Source organism: Glandiceps talaboti, unplaced genomic scaffold (assembly GCF_964340395.1).
Source record: "Glandiceps talaboti unplaced genomic scaffold, keGlaTala1.1 scaffold_32, whole genome shotgun sequence".
NCBI lineage: Eukaryota > Metazoa > Hemichordata > Enteropneusta > Spengelidae > Glandiceps > Glandiceps talaboti.
The window spans coordinates 157,187-171,056 of record NW_027554291.1 but is presented as its reverse complement, the minus strand read 5'-3'; positions in this window follow the sequence as shown (position 1 = coordinate 171,056).

Here is a 13,870-nt window from a genome sequence, read left to right as displayed (position 1 = left end):
GTCAAAACTTTTCCAAACCTGTCCAAACCTGTCCAAACCGGTCCAAACCGGTCGAAAACCTATCGAAACTGGTCCAAAACCAGTGCAAACAAGTCAAAACTGATCAAAACCTATCAATCCGGTCCAAACCGGTCAAAACTAGGTGCAAACAACTCAAAACCCGTCAAAACCGATCAAAACTTGTCAAAACCTGTCCAAACCTTTAATAACAGGTCCAGAACGGTCGAAAACCAGTGCAAACAAGTCAAAACTAATCAAAACCAGTCAACACTGGTTTTAAACAAGTCAAAACTGATCAAAACTGGTCAAAACCTGTGCAAACATATCAATACCGGTCAAAACCTTCCAAATTGGTTATAAACAGGTGAAAACAGATCAAAACTGGTCAAAACCTGTCAAAAGTGGTTCAAACCTGTCGAAACCTATCGAAAACATTCCAAAACTGGTGAAAACAAGTCAAAACCGATCAAAACTGATCAAAACCAGTCAACACCGTTTTAAAACCGGTCAAAACTGGTCAAAACCTGTCAAAACCGGTTCAAACCTGTCGAAACCTATCGAAACCAGTCAACACAGGTTTAAAACCGGACAAAACTGATCAAAACTGGTCAAAACCTGTCGCAAACCGGTTTAAAACCAGTGAAATTAGGTCAAAACCTGTGCAAACCTGACAAACCGGTCCAAACCGGTCAAAAATAGGTGCAAACAACTCAAAACCCGTCAAAACCGATCAAAACTTGTCAAAACCTGTCCAAACCTTTCAAAACCGGTCCAGAACGGTCGAAAACCAGTGCAAACAAGTCAAAACTAATCAAAACCAGTCAACACTGGTTTTAAACCGGTCAAACCGGTCCAAACCGGTCAAAAATAGGTGCAAACAACTCAAAACCCGTCAAAACCGATCAAAACTTGTCAAAACCTGTAAAAACCTTTCATAACCGGTCCAAACCGGTCGAAAACCAGTGCAAACAATTCAAAACTAATCAAAACCAGTCAACACTGGTTTTAAACCAGTCAAAACTGATCAAAACTGGTCAAAACCTGTGCAAACATATCAAAACCGGTCCAAAACCTGTCCAAACCTGTCCAAAACTGTCCAAAACCATTTCAAACCGGTCACAACCTGTCCAAACCGGTCCACAACCATTGCAAACAAGACAAAAAAGGTCAAAACCTGTCCAAACCGGTTTTAAACCAGTCAAATCCGATCATAATTAGTTAAAACATAAACAATACTGTCAAAACCCAACCAAACCGCAAACCGGTCGACACCTTTCCAAACCTGTTGTGTACAGGTTTAAATGAGTCAAAACCTGAGCAAACCTGTCCAAACGGTCCAAACCGGTCGAAAACCTATACAAGGCGGACCAAAACTGGTGAAAATGAGTCAATACCGGTCAAAACCTTCCAAATTGGTTATAAACAGGTGAAAACAGATCAAAACTGGTCAAAGCTGTCGAAACCTATCGAAACCATTCCAAAACTGGTGAAAACAAGTCAAAACCGATCAAAACCAGTCAACACCGGTTTAAAACCGATCAAAACTGGTCAAAACCTGTCGCAAACCGGTTTAAAACCAGTGAAAACTGGTCAAAACCTGTGCAAACAGGTCAAACCTCTCCAAACCGGTCAAAAACCTATCCAAACCTGTCTAAAATAGGTGCAAAACCCGTCAAAACCAGTCAAAACTTTTCCAAACCTGTCCAAACCTGTCAAAACCGGTCCAAACCGGTCGAAAACCTATCGAAACTGTTCCAAAACCAGTGCAAACAAGTCAAAACTGATCAAAACCTATCAATCCGGTCCAAACCGGTCAAAACTAGGTGCAAACAACTCAAAACCCGTCAAAACCGATCAAAACTTGTCAAAACCTGTCCAAACCTTTAATAACAGGTCCAGAACGGTCGAAAACCAGTGCAAACAAGTCAAAACTAATCAAAACCAGTCAACACTGGTTTTAAACAAGTCAAAACTGATCAAAACCAGTCAACACTGGTTTTAAACCGGTCAAAACTGATCAAAACTGGTCAAAACCTGTGCAAACATATCAAAACCGGTCCAAAACCTGTCCAAACCGGTCCAAACTGGTCAAAAATAGGTGCAAACAACTCAAAACCCGTCAAAACCGATCAAAACTTGTCAAAACCTGTCCAAACCTTTCAAAACCGGTCGAAAACCCATCCAAACTGGTCCAAAACCAGTGCAAACAAGTCAAAACTGATCAAAACCTGTCAAACCGGTCCAAACCGGTCAAAAATAGGTGCAAACAACTCAAAACCCGTCAAAACCGATCAAAACTGGTCAAAACCTGTCGCAAACCGGTTTAAAACCAGTGAAAACTGGTCAAAACCTGTGCAAACAGGTCAAACCTCTCCAAACCGGTCAAAAACCTATCCAAACCTGTCTAAAATAGGTGCAAAACCCGTCAAAACCGATCAAAACTTGTCAAAACCTGTCCAAACCTTTCAAAACCGGTCCAGAACGGTCGAAAACCAGTGCAAACAAGTCAAAACTAATCAAAACCAGTCAACACTGGTTTTAAACCGGTCAAACCGGTCCAAACCGGTCAAAAATAGGTGCAAACAACTCAAAACCCGTCAAAACCGATCAAAACTTGTCAAAACCTGTAAAAACCTTTCATAACCGGTCCAAACCGGTCGAAAACCAGTGCAAACAATTCAAAACTAATCAAAACCAGTCAACACTGGTTTTAAACCAGTCAAAACTGATCAAAACTGGTCAAAACCTGTGCAAACATATCAAAACCGGTCACAACCTGTCCAAACCGGTCCACAACCATTGCAAACAAGACAAAAAAGGTCAAAACCTGTCCAAACCGGTTTTAAACCAGTCAAATCCGATCATAATTAGTTAAAACATAAACAATACTGTCAAAACCCAACCAAACCGCAAACCGGTCGACACCTTTCCAAACCTGTTGTGTACAGGTTTAAATGAGTCAAAACCTGAGCAAACCTGTCCAAACGGTCCAAACCGGTCGAAAACCTATACAAGGCGGACCAAAACTGGTGAAAATGAGTCAATACCGGTCAAAACCTTCCAAATTGGTTATAAACAGGTGAAAACAGATCAAAACTGGTCAAAGCTGTCGAAACCTATCAAAACCATTCCAAAACTGGTGAAAACAAGTCAAAACCGATCAAAACCAGTCAACACCGGTTTAAAACCGATCAAAACTGGTCAAAACCTGTCGCAAACCGGTTTAAAACCAGTGAAAACTGGTCAAAACCTGTGCAAACAGGTCAAACCTCTCCAAACCGGTCAAAAACCTATCCAAACCTGTCTAAAATAGGTGCAAAACCCGTCAAAACCAGTCAAAACTTTTCCAAACCTGTCCAAACCGGTCCAAACCGGTCGAAAACCTATCGAAACTGGTCCAAAACCAGTGCAAACAAGTCAAAACTGATCAAAACCTGTCAAACCGGTCCAAACCGGTCAAAACTAGGTGCAAACAACTCAAAACCCGTCAAAACCGATCAAAACTGGTCAAAACCTGTCGCAAACCGGTTTAAAACCAGTGAAAACTGGTCAAAACCTGTGCAAACAGGTCAAACCTCTCCAAACCGGTCAAAAACCTATCCAAACCTGTCTAAAATAGGTGCAAAACCCGTCAAAACCAGTCAAAACTTTTCCAAACCTGTCCAAACCTGTCAAAACCGGTCCAAACAGGTCGAAAACCTATCGAAACTGGTCCAAAACCAGTGCAAACAAGTCAAAACTGATCAAAACCTATCAATCCGGTCCAAACCGGTCAAAACTAGGTGCAAACAACTCAAAACCCGTCAAAACCGATCAAAACTTGTCAAAACCTGTCCAAACCTTTAATAACAGGTCCAGAACGGTCGAAAACCAGTGCAAACAAGTCAAAACTAATCAAAACCAGTCAACACTGGTTTTAAACAAGTCAAAACTGATCAAAACCAGTCAACACTGGTTTAAAACCGATCAAAACTGGTCAAAACCTGTCGCAAACCGGTTTAAAACCAGTGAAAACTGGTCAAAACCTGTGCAAACAGGTCAAACCTCTCCAAACCGGTCAAAAACCTATCCAAACCTGTCTAAAATAGGTGCAAAACCCGTCAAAACCAGTCAAAACTTTTCCAAACCTGTCCAAACCTGTCCAAACCGGTCGAAAACCTATCGAAACTGGTCCAAAACCAGTGCAAACAAGTCAAAACTGATCAAAACCTATCAATCCGGTCCAAACCGGTCAAAACTAGGTGCAAACAACTCAAAACCCGTCAAAACCGATCAAAACTTGTCAAAACCTGTCCAAACCTTTAATAACAGGTCCAGAACGGTCGAAAACCAGTGCAAACAAGTCAAAACTAATCAAAACCAGTCAACACTGGTTTTAAACAAGTCAAAACTGATCAAAACCAGTCAACACTGGTTTTAAACCGGTCAAAACTGATCAAAACTGGTCAAAACCTGTGCAAACATATCAATACCGGTCAAAACCTTCCAAATTGGTTATAAACAGGTGAAAACAGATCAAAACTGGTCAAAACCTGTCAAAACTGGTTCAAACCTGTCGAAACCTATCGAAAACATTCCAAAACTGGTGAAAACAAGTCAAAACCGATCAAAACTGATCAAAACCAGTCAACACCGTTTTAAAACCGGTCAAAACTGGTCAAAACCTGTCAAAACCGGTTCAAACCTGTCGAAAACCTATCGAAACTGGTCCAAAACCAGTGCAAACAAGTCAAAACTGATCAAAACCTATCAATCCGGTCCAAACCGGTCAAAACTAGGTGCAAACAACTCAAAACCCGTCAAAACCGATCAAAACTTGTCAAAACCTGTCCAAACCTTTAATAACAGGTCCAGAACGGTCGAAAACCAGTGCAAACAAGTCAAAACTAATCAAAACCAGTCAACACTGGTTTTAAACAAGTCAAAACTGATCAAAACCAGTCAACACTGGTTTTAAACCGGTCAAAACTGATCAAAACTGGTCAAAACCTGTGCAAACATATCAATACCGGTCAAAACCTTCCAAATTGGTTATAAACAGGTGAAAACAGATCAAAACTGATCAAAACCAGTCAACACCGTTTTAAAACCGGTCAAAACTGATCAAAACTGGTCAAAACCTGTCAAAACCGGTTCAAACCTGTCGAAACCTATCGAAACCAGTCAACACAGGTTTAAAACCGGTCAAAACTGATCAAAACTGGTCAAAACCTGTCGCAAACCGGTTTAAAACCAGTGAAATTAGGTCAAAACCTGTGCAAAAATGTCAAACCGGTCCAAACCGGTCAAAAATAGGTGCAAACAACTCAAAACCCGTCAAAACCGATCAAAACTTGTCAAAACCTGTCCAAACCTTTCAAAACCGGTCCAGAACGGTCGAAAACCAGTGCAAACAAGTCAAAACTAATCAAAACCAGTCAACACTGGTTTTAAACCGGTCAAACCGGTCCAAACCGGTCAAAAATAGGTGCAAACAACTCAAAACCCGTCAAAACCGATCAAAACTTGTCAAAACCTGTCCAAACCTTTCATAACCGGTCCAAACCGGTCGAAAACCAGTGCAAACAATTCAAAACTAATCAAAACCAGTCAACACTGGTTTTAAACCAGTCAAAACTGATCAAAACTGGTCAAAACCTGTGCAAACATATCAAAACCGGTCCAAAACCTGTCCAAACCGGTCCAAACCTGTCCAAAACCATTTCAAACCGGTCACAACCTGTCCAAACCGGTCCACAACCATTGCAAACAAGACAAAAAAGGTCAAAACCTGTCCAAACCGGTTTTAAACCAGTCAAATCCGATCATAATTAGTTAAAACATAAACAATACTGTCAAAACCCAACCAAACCGCAAACCGGTCGACACCTTTCCAAACCTGTTGTGTACAGGTTTAAATGAGTCAAAACCTGAGCAAACCTGTCCAAACGGTCCAAACCGGTCGACAACCTATACAAGGCGGACCAAAACTGGTGAAAATGAGTCAATACCGGTCAAAACCTTCCAAATTGGTTATAAACAGGCGAAAACAGATCAAAACTGGTCAAAGCTGTCGAAACCTATCAAAACCATTCCAAAACTGGTGAAAACAAGTCAAAACCGATCAAAACCAGTCAACACCGGTTTAAAACCGATCAAAACTGGTCAAAACCTGTCGCAAACCGGTTTAAAACCAGTGAAAACTGGTCAAAACCTGTGCAAACAGGTCAAACCTCTCCAAACCGGTCAAAAACCTATCCAAACCTGTCTAAAATAGGTGCAAAACCCGTCAAAACCAGTCAAAACTTTTCCAAACCTGTCCAAACCTGTCAAAACCGGTCCAAACCGGTCGAAAACCTATCGAAACTGGTCCAAAACCAGTGCAAACAAGTCAAAACTGATCAAAACCTATCAATCCGGTCCAAACCGGTCAAAACTAGGTGCAAACAACTCAAAACCCGTCAAAACCGATCAAAACTTGTCAAAACCTGTCCAAACCTTTAATAACAGGTCCAGAACGGTCGAAAACCTGTGCAAACAAGTCAAAACTAATCAAAACCAGTCAACACTGGTTTTAAACAAGTCAAAACTGATCAAAACCAGTCAACACTGGTTTTAAACCGGTCAAAACTGATCAAAACTGGTCAAAACCTGTGCAAACATATCAAAACCGGTCCAAAACCTGTCCAAACCGGTCCAAACTGGTCAAAAATAGGTGCAAACAACTCAAAACCCGTCAAAACCGATCAAAACTTGTCAAAACCTGTCCAAACCTTTCAAAACCGGTCGAAAACCCATCCAAACTGGTCCAAAACCAGTGCAAACAAGTCAAAACTGATCAAAACCTGTCAAACCGGTCCAAACCGGTCAAAAATAGGTGCAAACAACTCAAAACCCGTCAAAACCGATCAAAACTGGTCAAAACCTGTCGCAAACCGGTTTAAAACCAGTGAAAACTGGTCAAAACCTGTGCAAACAGGTCAAACCTCTCCAAACCGGTCAAAAACCTATCCAAACCTGTCTAAAATAGGTGCAAAACCCGTCAAAACCAGTCAAAACTTTTCCAAACCTGTCCAAACCTGTCAAAACCGGTCCAAACCGGTCGAAAACCTATCGAAACTGGTCCAAAACCAGTGCAAACAAGTCAAAACTGATCAAAACCTATCAATCCGGTCCAAACCGGTCAAAACTAGGTGCAAACAACTCAAAACCCTTCAAAACCGATCAAAACTTGTCCAAACCTGTCCAAACCTTTAATAACAGGTCCAGAACGGTCGAAAACCAGTGCAAACAAGTCAAAACTAATCAAAACCAGTCAACACTGGTTTTAAACAAGTCAAAACTGATCAAAACCAGTCAACACTGGTTTTAAACCGGTCAAAACTGATCAAAACTGGTCAAAACCTGTGCAAACATATCAATACCGGTCAAAACCTTCCAAATTGGTTATAAACAGGTGAAAACAGATCAAAACTGGTCAAAACCTGTCAAAACTGGTTCAAACCTGTCGAAACCTATCGAAAACATTCCAAAACTGGTGAAAACAAGTCAAAACCGATCAAAACTGATCAAAACCAGTCAACACCGTTTTAAAACCGGTCAAAACTGATCAAAACTGGTCAAAACCTGTCAAAACCGGTTCAAACCTGTCGAAACCTATCGAAACCAGTCAACACAGGTTTAAAACCGGTCAAAACTGATCAAAACTGGTCAAAACCTGTCGCAAACCGGTTTAAAACCAGTGAAATTAGGTCAAAACCTGTGCAAACCTGTCAAACCGGTCCAAACCGGTCAAAAATAGGTGCAAACAACTCAAAACCCGTCAAAACCGATCAAAACTTGTCAAAACCTGTCCAAACCTTTCAAAACCGGTCCAGAACGGTCGAAAACCAGTGCAAACAAGTCAAAACTAATCAAAACCAGTCAACACTGGTTTTAAACCGGTCAAACCGGTCCAAACCGGTCAAAAATAGGTGCAAACAACTCAAAACCCGTCAAAACCGATCAAAACTTGTCAAAACCTGTAAAAACCTTTCATAACCGGTCCAAACCGGTCGAAAACCAGTGCAAACAATTCAAAACTAATCAAAACCAGTCAACACTGGTTTTAAACCAGTCAAAACTGATCAAAACTGGTCAAAACCTGTGCAAACATATCAAAACCGGTCCAAAACCTGTCCAAACCGGTCCAAACCTGTCCAAAACCATTTCAAACCGGTCACAACCTGTCCAAACCGGTCCACAACCATTGCAAACAAGACAAAAAAGGTCAAAACCTGTCCAAACCGGTTTTAAACCAGTCAAATCCGATCATAATTAGTTAAAACATAAACAATACTGTCAAAACCCAACCAAACCGCAAACCGGTCGACACCTTTCCAAACCTGTTGTGTACAGGTTTAAATGAGTCAAAACCTGAGCAAACCTGTCCAAACGGTCCAAACCGGTCGAAAACTTATACAAGGCGGACCAAAACTGGTGAAAATGAGTCAATACCGGTCAAAACCTTCCAAATTGTTTATAAACAGGCGAAAACAGATCAAAACTGGTCAAAGCTGTCGAAACCTATCAAAACCATTCCAAAACTGGTGAAAACAAGTCAAAACCGATCAAAACCAGTCAACACCGGTTTAAAACCGATCAAAACTGGTCAAAACCTGTCGCAAACCGGTTTAAAACCAGTGTAAACTGGTCAAAACCTGTGCAAACAGGTCAAACCTCTCCAAACCGGTCAAAAACCTATCCAAACCTGTCTAAAATAGGTGCAAAACCCGTCAAAACCAGTCAAAACTTTTCCAAACCTGTCCAAACCTGTCCAAACCGGTCCAAACCGGTCGAAAACCTATCGAAACTGGTCCAAAACCAGTGCAAACAAGTCAAAACTGATCAAAACCTATCAATCCGGTCCAAACCGGTCAAAACTAGGTGCAAACAACTCAAAACCCGTCAAAACCGATCAAAACTTGTCAAAACCTGTCCAAACCTTTAATAACAGGTCCAGAACGGTCGAAAACCAGTGCAAACAAGTCAAAACTAATCAAAACCAGTCAACACTGGTTTTAAACAAGTCAAAACTGATCAAAACCAGTCAACACTGGTTTTAAACCGGTCAAAACTGATCAAAACTGGTCAAAACCTGTGCAAACATATCAATACCGGTCAAAACCTTCCAAATTGGTTATAAACAGGTGAAAACAGATCAAAACTGGTCAAAACCTGTCAAAACTGGTTCAAACCTGTCGAAACCTATCGAAAACATTCCAAAACTGGTGAAAACAAGTCAAAACCGATCAAAACTGATCAAAACCAGTCAACACCGTTTTAAAACCGGTCAAAACTGGTCAAAACCTGTCAAAACCGGTTCAAACCTGTCGAAACCTATCGAAACCAGTCAACACAGGTTTAAAACCTGTCAAAACTGATCAAAACTGGTCAAAACCTGTCGCAAACCGGTTTAAAACCAGTGAAATTAGGTCAAAACCTGTGCAAACCTGTCAAACCGGTCCAAACCGGTCAAAAATAGGTGCAAACAATTCAAAACCCGTCAAAACCGATCAAAACTTGTCAAAACCTGTCCAAACCTTTCAAAACCGGTCCAGAACGGTCGAAAACCAGTGCAAACAAGTCAAAACTAATCAAAACCAGTCAACACTGGTTTTAAACCGGTCAAACCGGTCCAAACCGGTCAAAAATAGGTGCAAACAACTCAACACCCGTCAAAACCGATCAAAACTTGTCAAAACCTGTAAAAACCTTTCATAACCGGTCCAAACCGGTCGAAAACCAGTGCAAACAATTCAAAACTAATCAAACCCAGTCAACACTGGTTTTAAACCATTCAAAACTGATCAAAACTGGTCAAAACCTGTGCAAACATATCAAAACCGGTCCAAAACCTGTCCAAACCGGTCCAAACCTGTCCAAAACCATTTCAAACCGGTCACAACCTGTCCAAACCTTTCCACAACCATTGCAAACAAGACAAAAAAGGTCAAAACCTGTCCAAACCGGTTTTAAACCAGTCAAATCCGATCATAATTAGTTAAAACATAAACAATACTGTCAAAACCCAACCAAACCGCAAACCGGTCGACACCTTTCCAAACCTGTTGTGTACAGGTTTAAATGAGTCAAAACCTGAGCAAACCTGTCCAAACGGTCCAAACCGGTCGAAAACCTATACAAGGCGGACCAAAACTGGTGAAAATGAGTCAATACCGGTCAAAACCTTCCAAATTGGTTATAAACAGGTGAAAACAGATCAAAACTGGTCAAAGCTGTCGAAACCTATCGAAACCATTCCAAAACTGGTGAAAACAAGTCAAAACCGATCAAAACCAGTCAACACCGGTTTAAAACCGATCAAAACTGGTCAAAACCTGTCGCAAACCGGTTTAAAACCAGTGAAAACTGGTCAAAACCTGTGCAAACAGGTCAAACCTCTCCAAACCGGTCAAAAACCTATCCAAACCTGTCTAAAATAGGTGCAAAACCCGTCAAAACCAGTCAAAACTTTTCCAAACCTGTCCAAACCTGTCAAAACCGGTCCAAACCGGTCGAAAACCTATCGAAACTGGTCCAAAACCAGTGCAAACAAGTCAAAACTGATCAAAACCTATCAATCCGGTCCAAACCGGTCAAAACTAGGTGCAAACAACTCAAAACCCGTCAAAACCGATCAAAACTTGTCAAAACCTGTCCAAACCTTTAATAACAGGTCCAGAACGGTCGAAAACCAGTGCAAACAAGTCAAAACTAATCAAAACCAGTCAACACTGGTTTTAAACAAGTCAAAACTGATCAAAACCAGTCAACACTGGTTTTAAACCGGTCAAAACTGATCAAAACTGGTCAAAACCTGTGCAAACATATCAAAACCGGTCCAAAACCTGTCCAAACCGGTCCAAACCGGTCCAAACTGGTCAAAAATAGGTGCAAACAACTCAAAACCCGTCAAAACCGATCAAAACTTGTCAAAACCTGTCCAAACCTTTCAAAACCGGTCGAAAACCCATCCAAACTGGTCCAAAACCAGTGCAAACAAGTCAAAACTGATCAAAACCTGTCAAACCGGTCCAAACCGGTCAAAAATAGGTGCAAACAACTCAAAACCCGTCAAAACCGATCAAAACTGGTCAAAACCTGTCGCAAACCGGTTTAAAACCAGTGAAAACTGGTCAAAACCTGTGCAAACAGGTCAAACCTCTCCAAACCGGTCAAAAACCTATCCAAACCTGTCTAAAATAGGTGCAAAACCCGTCAAAACCAGTCAAAACTTTTCCAAACCTGTCCAAACCTGTCCAAACCGGTCCAAACCGGTCGAAAACCTATCGAAACTGGTCCAAAACCAGTGCAAATAAAGTCAAAACTGATCAAAACCTATCAATCCGGTCCAAACCGGTCAAAACTAGGTGCAAACAACTCAAAACCCTTCAAAACCGATCAAAACTTGTCAAAACCTGTCCAAACCTTTAATAACAGGTCCAGAACGGTCGAAAACCAGTGCAAACAAGTCAAAACTAATCAAAACCAGTCAACACTGGTTTTAAACAAGTCAAAACTGATCAAAACCAGTCAACACTGGTTTTAAACCGGTCAAAACTGATCAAAACTGGTCAAAACCTGTGCAAATATATCAATACCGGTCAAAACCTTCCAAATTGGTTATAAACAGGTGAAAACAGATCAAAACTGGTCAAAACCTGTCAAAACTGGTTCAAACCTGTCGAAACCTATCGAAAACATTCCAAAACTGGTGAAAACAAGTCAAAACCGATCAAAACTGATCAAAACCAGTCAACACCGTTTTAAAACCGGTCAAAACTGATCAAAACTGGTCAAAACCTGTCAAAACCGGTTCAAACCTGTCGAAACCTATCGAAACCAGTCAACACAGGTTTAAAACCGGTCAAAACTGATCAAAACTGGTCAAAACCTGTCGCAAACCGGTTTAAAACCAGTGAAATTAGGTCAAAACCTGTGCAAACCTGTCAAACCGGTCCAAACCGGTCAAAAATAGGTGCAAACAACTCAAAACCCGTCAAAACCGATCAAAACTTGTCAAAACCTGCCCAAACCTTTCATAACCGGTCCAAACCGGTCGAAAACCAGTGCAAACAATTCAAAACTAATCAAAACCAGTCAACACTGGTTTTAAACCAGTCAAAACTGATCAAAACTGGTCAAAACCTGTGCAAACATATCAAAACCGGTCCAAAACCTGTCCAAACCGGTCCAAACCTGTCCAAAACCATTTCAAACCGGTCACAACCTGTCCAAACCGGTCCACAACCATTGCAAACAAGACAAAAAAGGTCAAAACCTGTCCAAACCGGTTTTAAACCAGTCAAATCCGATCATAATTAGTTAAAACATAAACAATACTGTCAAAACCCAACCAAACCGCAAACCGGTCGACACCTTTCCAAACCTGTTGTGTACAGGTTTAAATGAGTCAAAACCTGAGCAAACCTGTCCAAACGGTCCAAACCGGTCGAAAACCTATACAAGGCGGACCAAAACTGGTGAAAATGAGTCAATACCGGTCAAAACCTTCCAAATTGGTTATAAACAGGTGAAAACAGATCAAAACTGGTCAAAGCTGTCGAAACCTATCGAAACCATTCCAAAACTGGTGAAAACAAGTCAAAACCGATCAAAACCAGTCAACACCGGTTTAAAACCGATCAAAACTGGTCAAAACCTGTCGCAAACCGGTTTAAAACCAGTGAAAACTGGTCAAAACCTGTGCAAACAGGTCAAACCTCTCCAAACCGGTCAAAAACCTATCCAAACCTGTCTAAAATAGGTGCAAAACCCGTCAAAACCAGTCAAAACTTTTCCAAACCTGTCAAAACCGGTCCAAACCGGTCGAAAACCTATCGAAACTGGTCCAAAACCAGTGCAAACAAGTCAAAACTGATCAAAACCTATCAATCCGGTCCAAACCGGTCAAAGCTAGGTGCAAACAACTCAAAACCCGTCAAAACCGATCAAAACTGGTCAAAACCTGTCGCAAACCGGTTTAAAACCAGTGAAAACTGGTCAAAACCTGTGCAAACAGGTCAAACCTCTCCAAACCGGTCAAAAACCTATCCAAACCTGTCTAAAATAGGTGCAAAACCCGTCAAAACCAGTCAAAACTTTTCCAAACCTGTCCAAACCTGTCAAAACCGGTCCAAACCGGTCGAAAACCTATCGAAACTGGTCCAAAACCAGTGCAAACAAGTCAAAACTGATCAAAACCTATCAATCCGGTCCAAACCGGTCAAAACTAGGTGCAAACAACTCAAAACCCGTCAAAACCGATCAAAACTGGTCAAAACCTGTCGCAAACCGGTTTAAAACCAGTGAAAACTGGTCAAAACCTGTGCAAACAGGTCAAACCTCTCCAAACCGGTCAAAAACCTATCCAAACCTGTCTAAAATAGGTGCAAAACCCGTCAAAACCAGTCAAAACTTTTCCAAACCTGTCCAAACCTGTCAAAACCGGTCCAAACCGGTCGAAAACCTATCGAAACTGGTCCAAAACCAGTGCAAACAAGTCAAAACTGATCAAAACCTATCAATCCGGTCCAAACCGGTCAAAACTAGGTGCAAACAACTCAAAACCCGTCAAAACCGATCAAAACTTGTCCAAACCTGTCCAAACCTTTAATAACAGGTCCAGAACGGTCGAAAACCAGTGCAAACAAGTCAAAACTAATCAAAACCAGTCAACACTGGTTTTAAACCGGTCAAACCGGTCCAAACCGGTCAAAAATAGGTGCAAACAACTCAAAACCCGTCAAAACCGATCAAAACTTGTCAAAACCTGTCCAAACCTTTCATAACCGGTCCAAACCGGTCGAAAACCAGTGCAAACAATTCAAAACTAATCAAAACCAGTCAA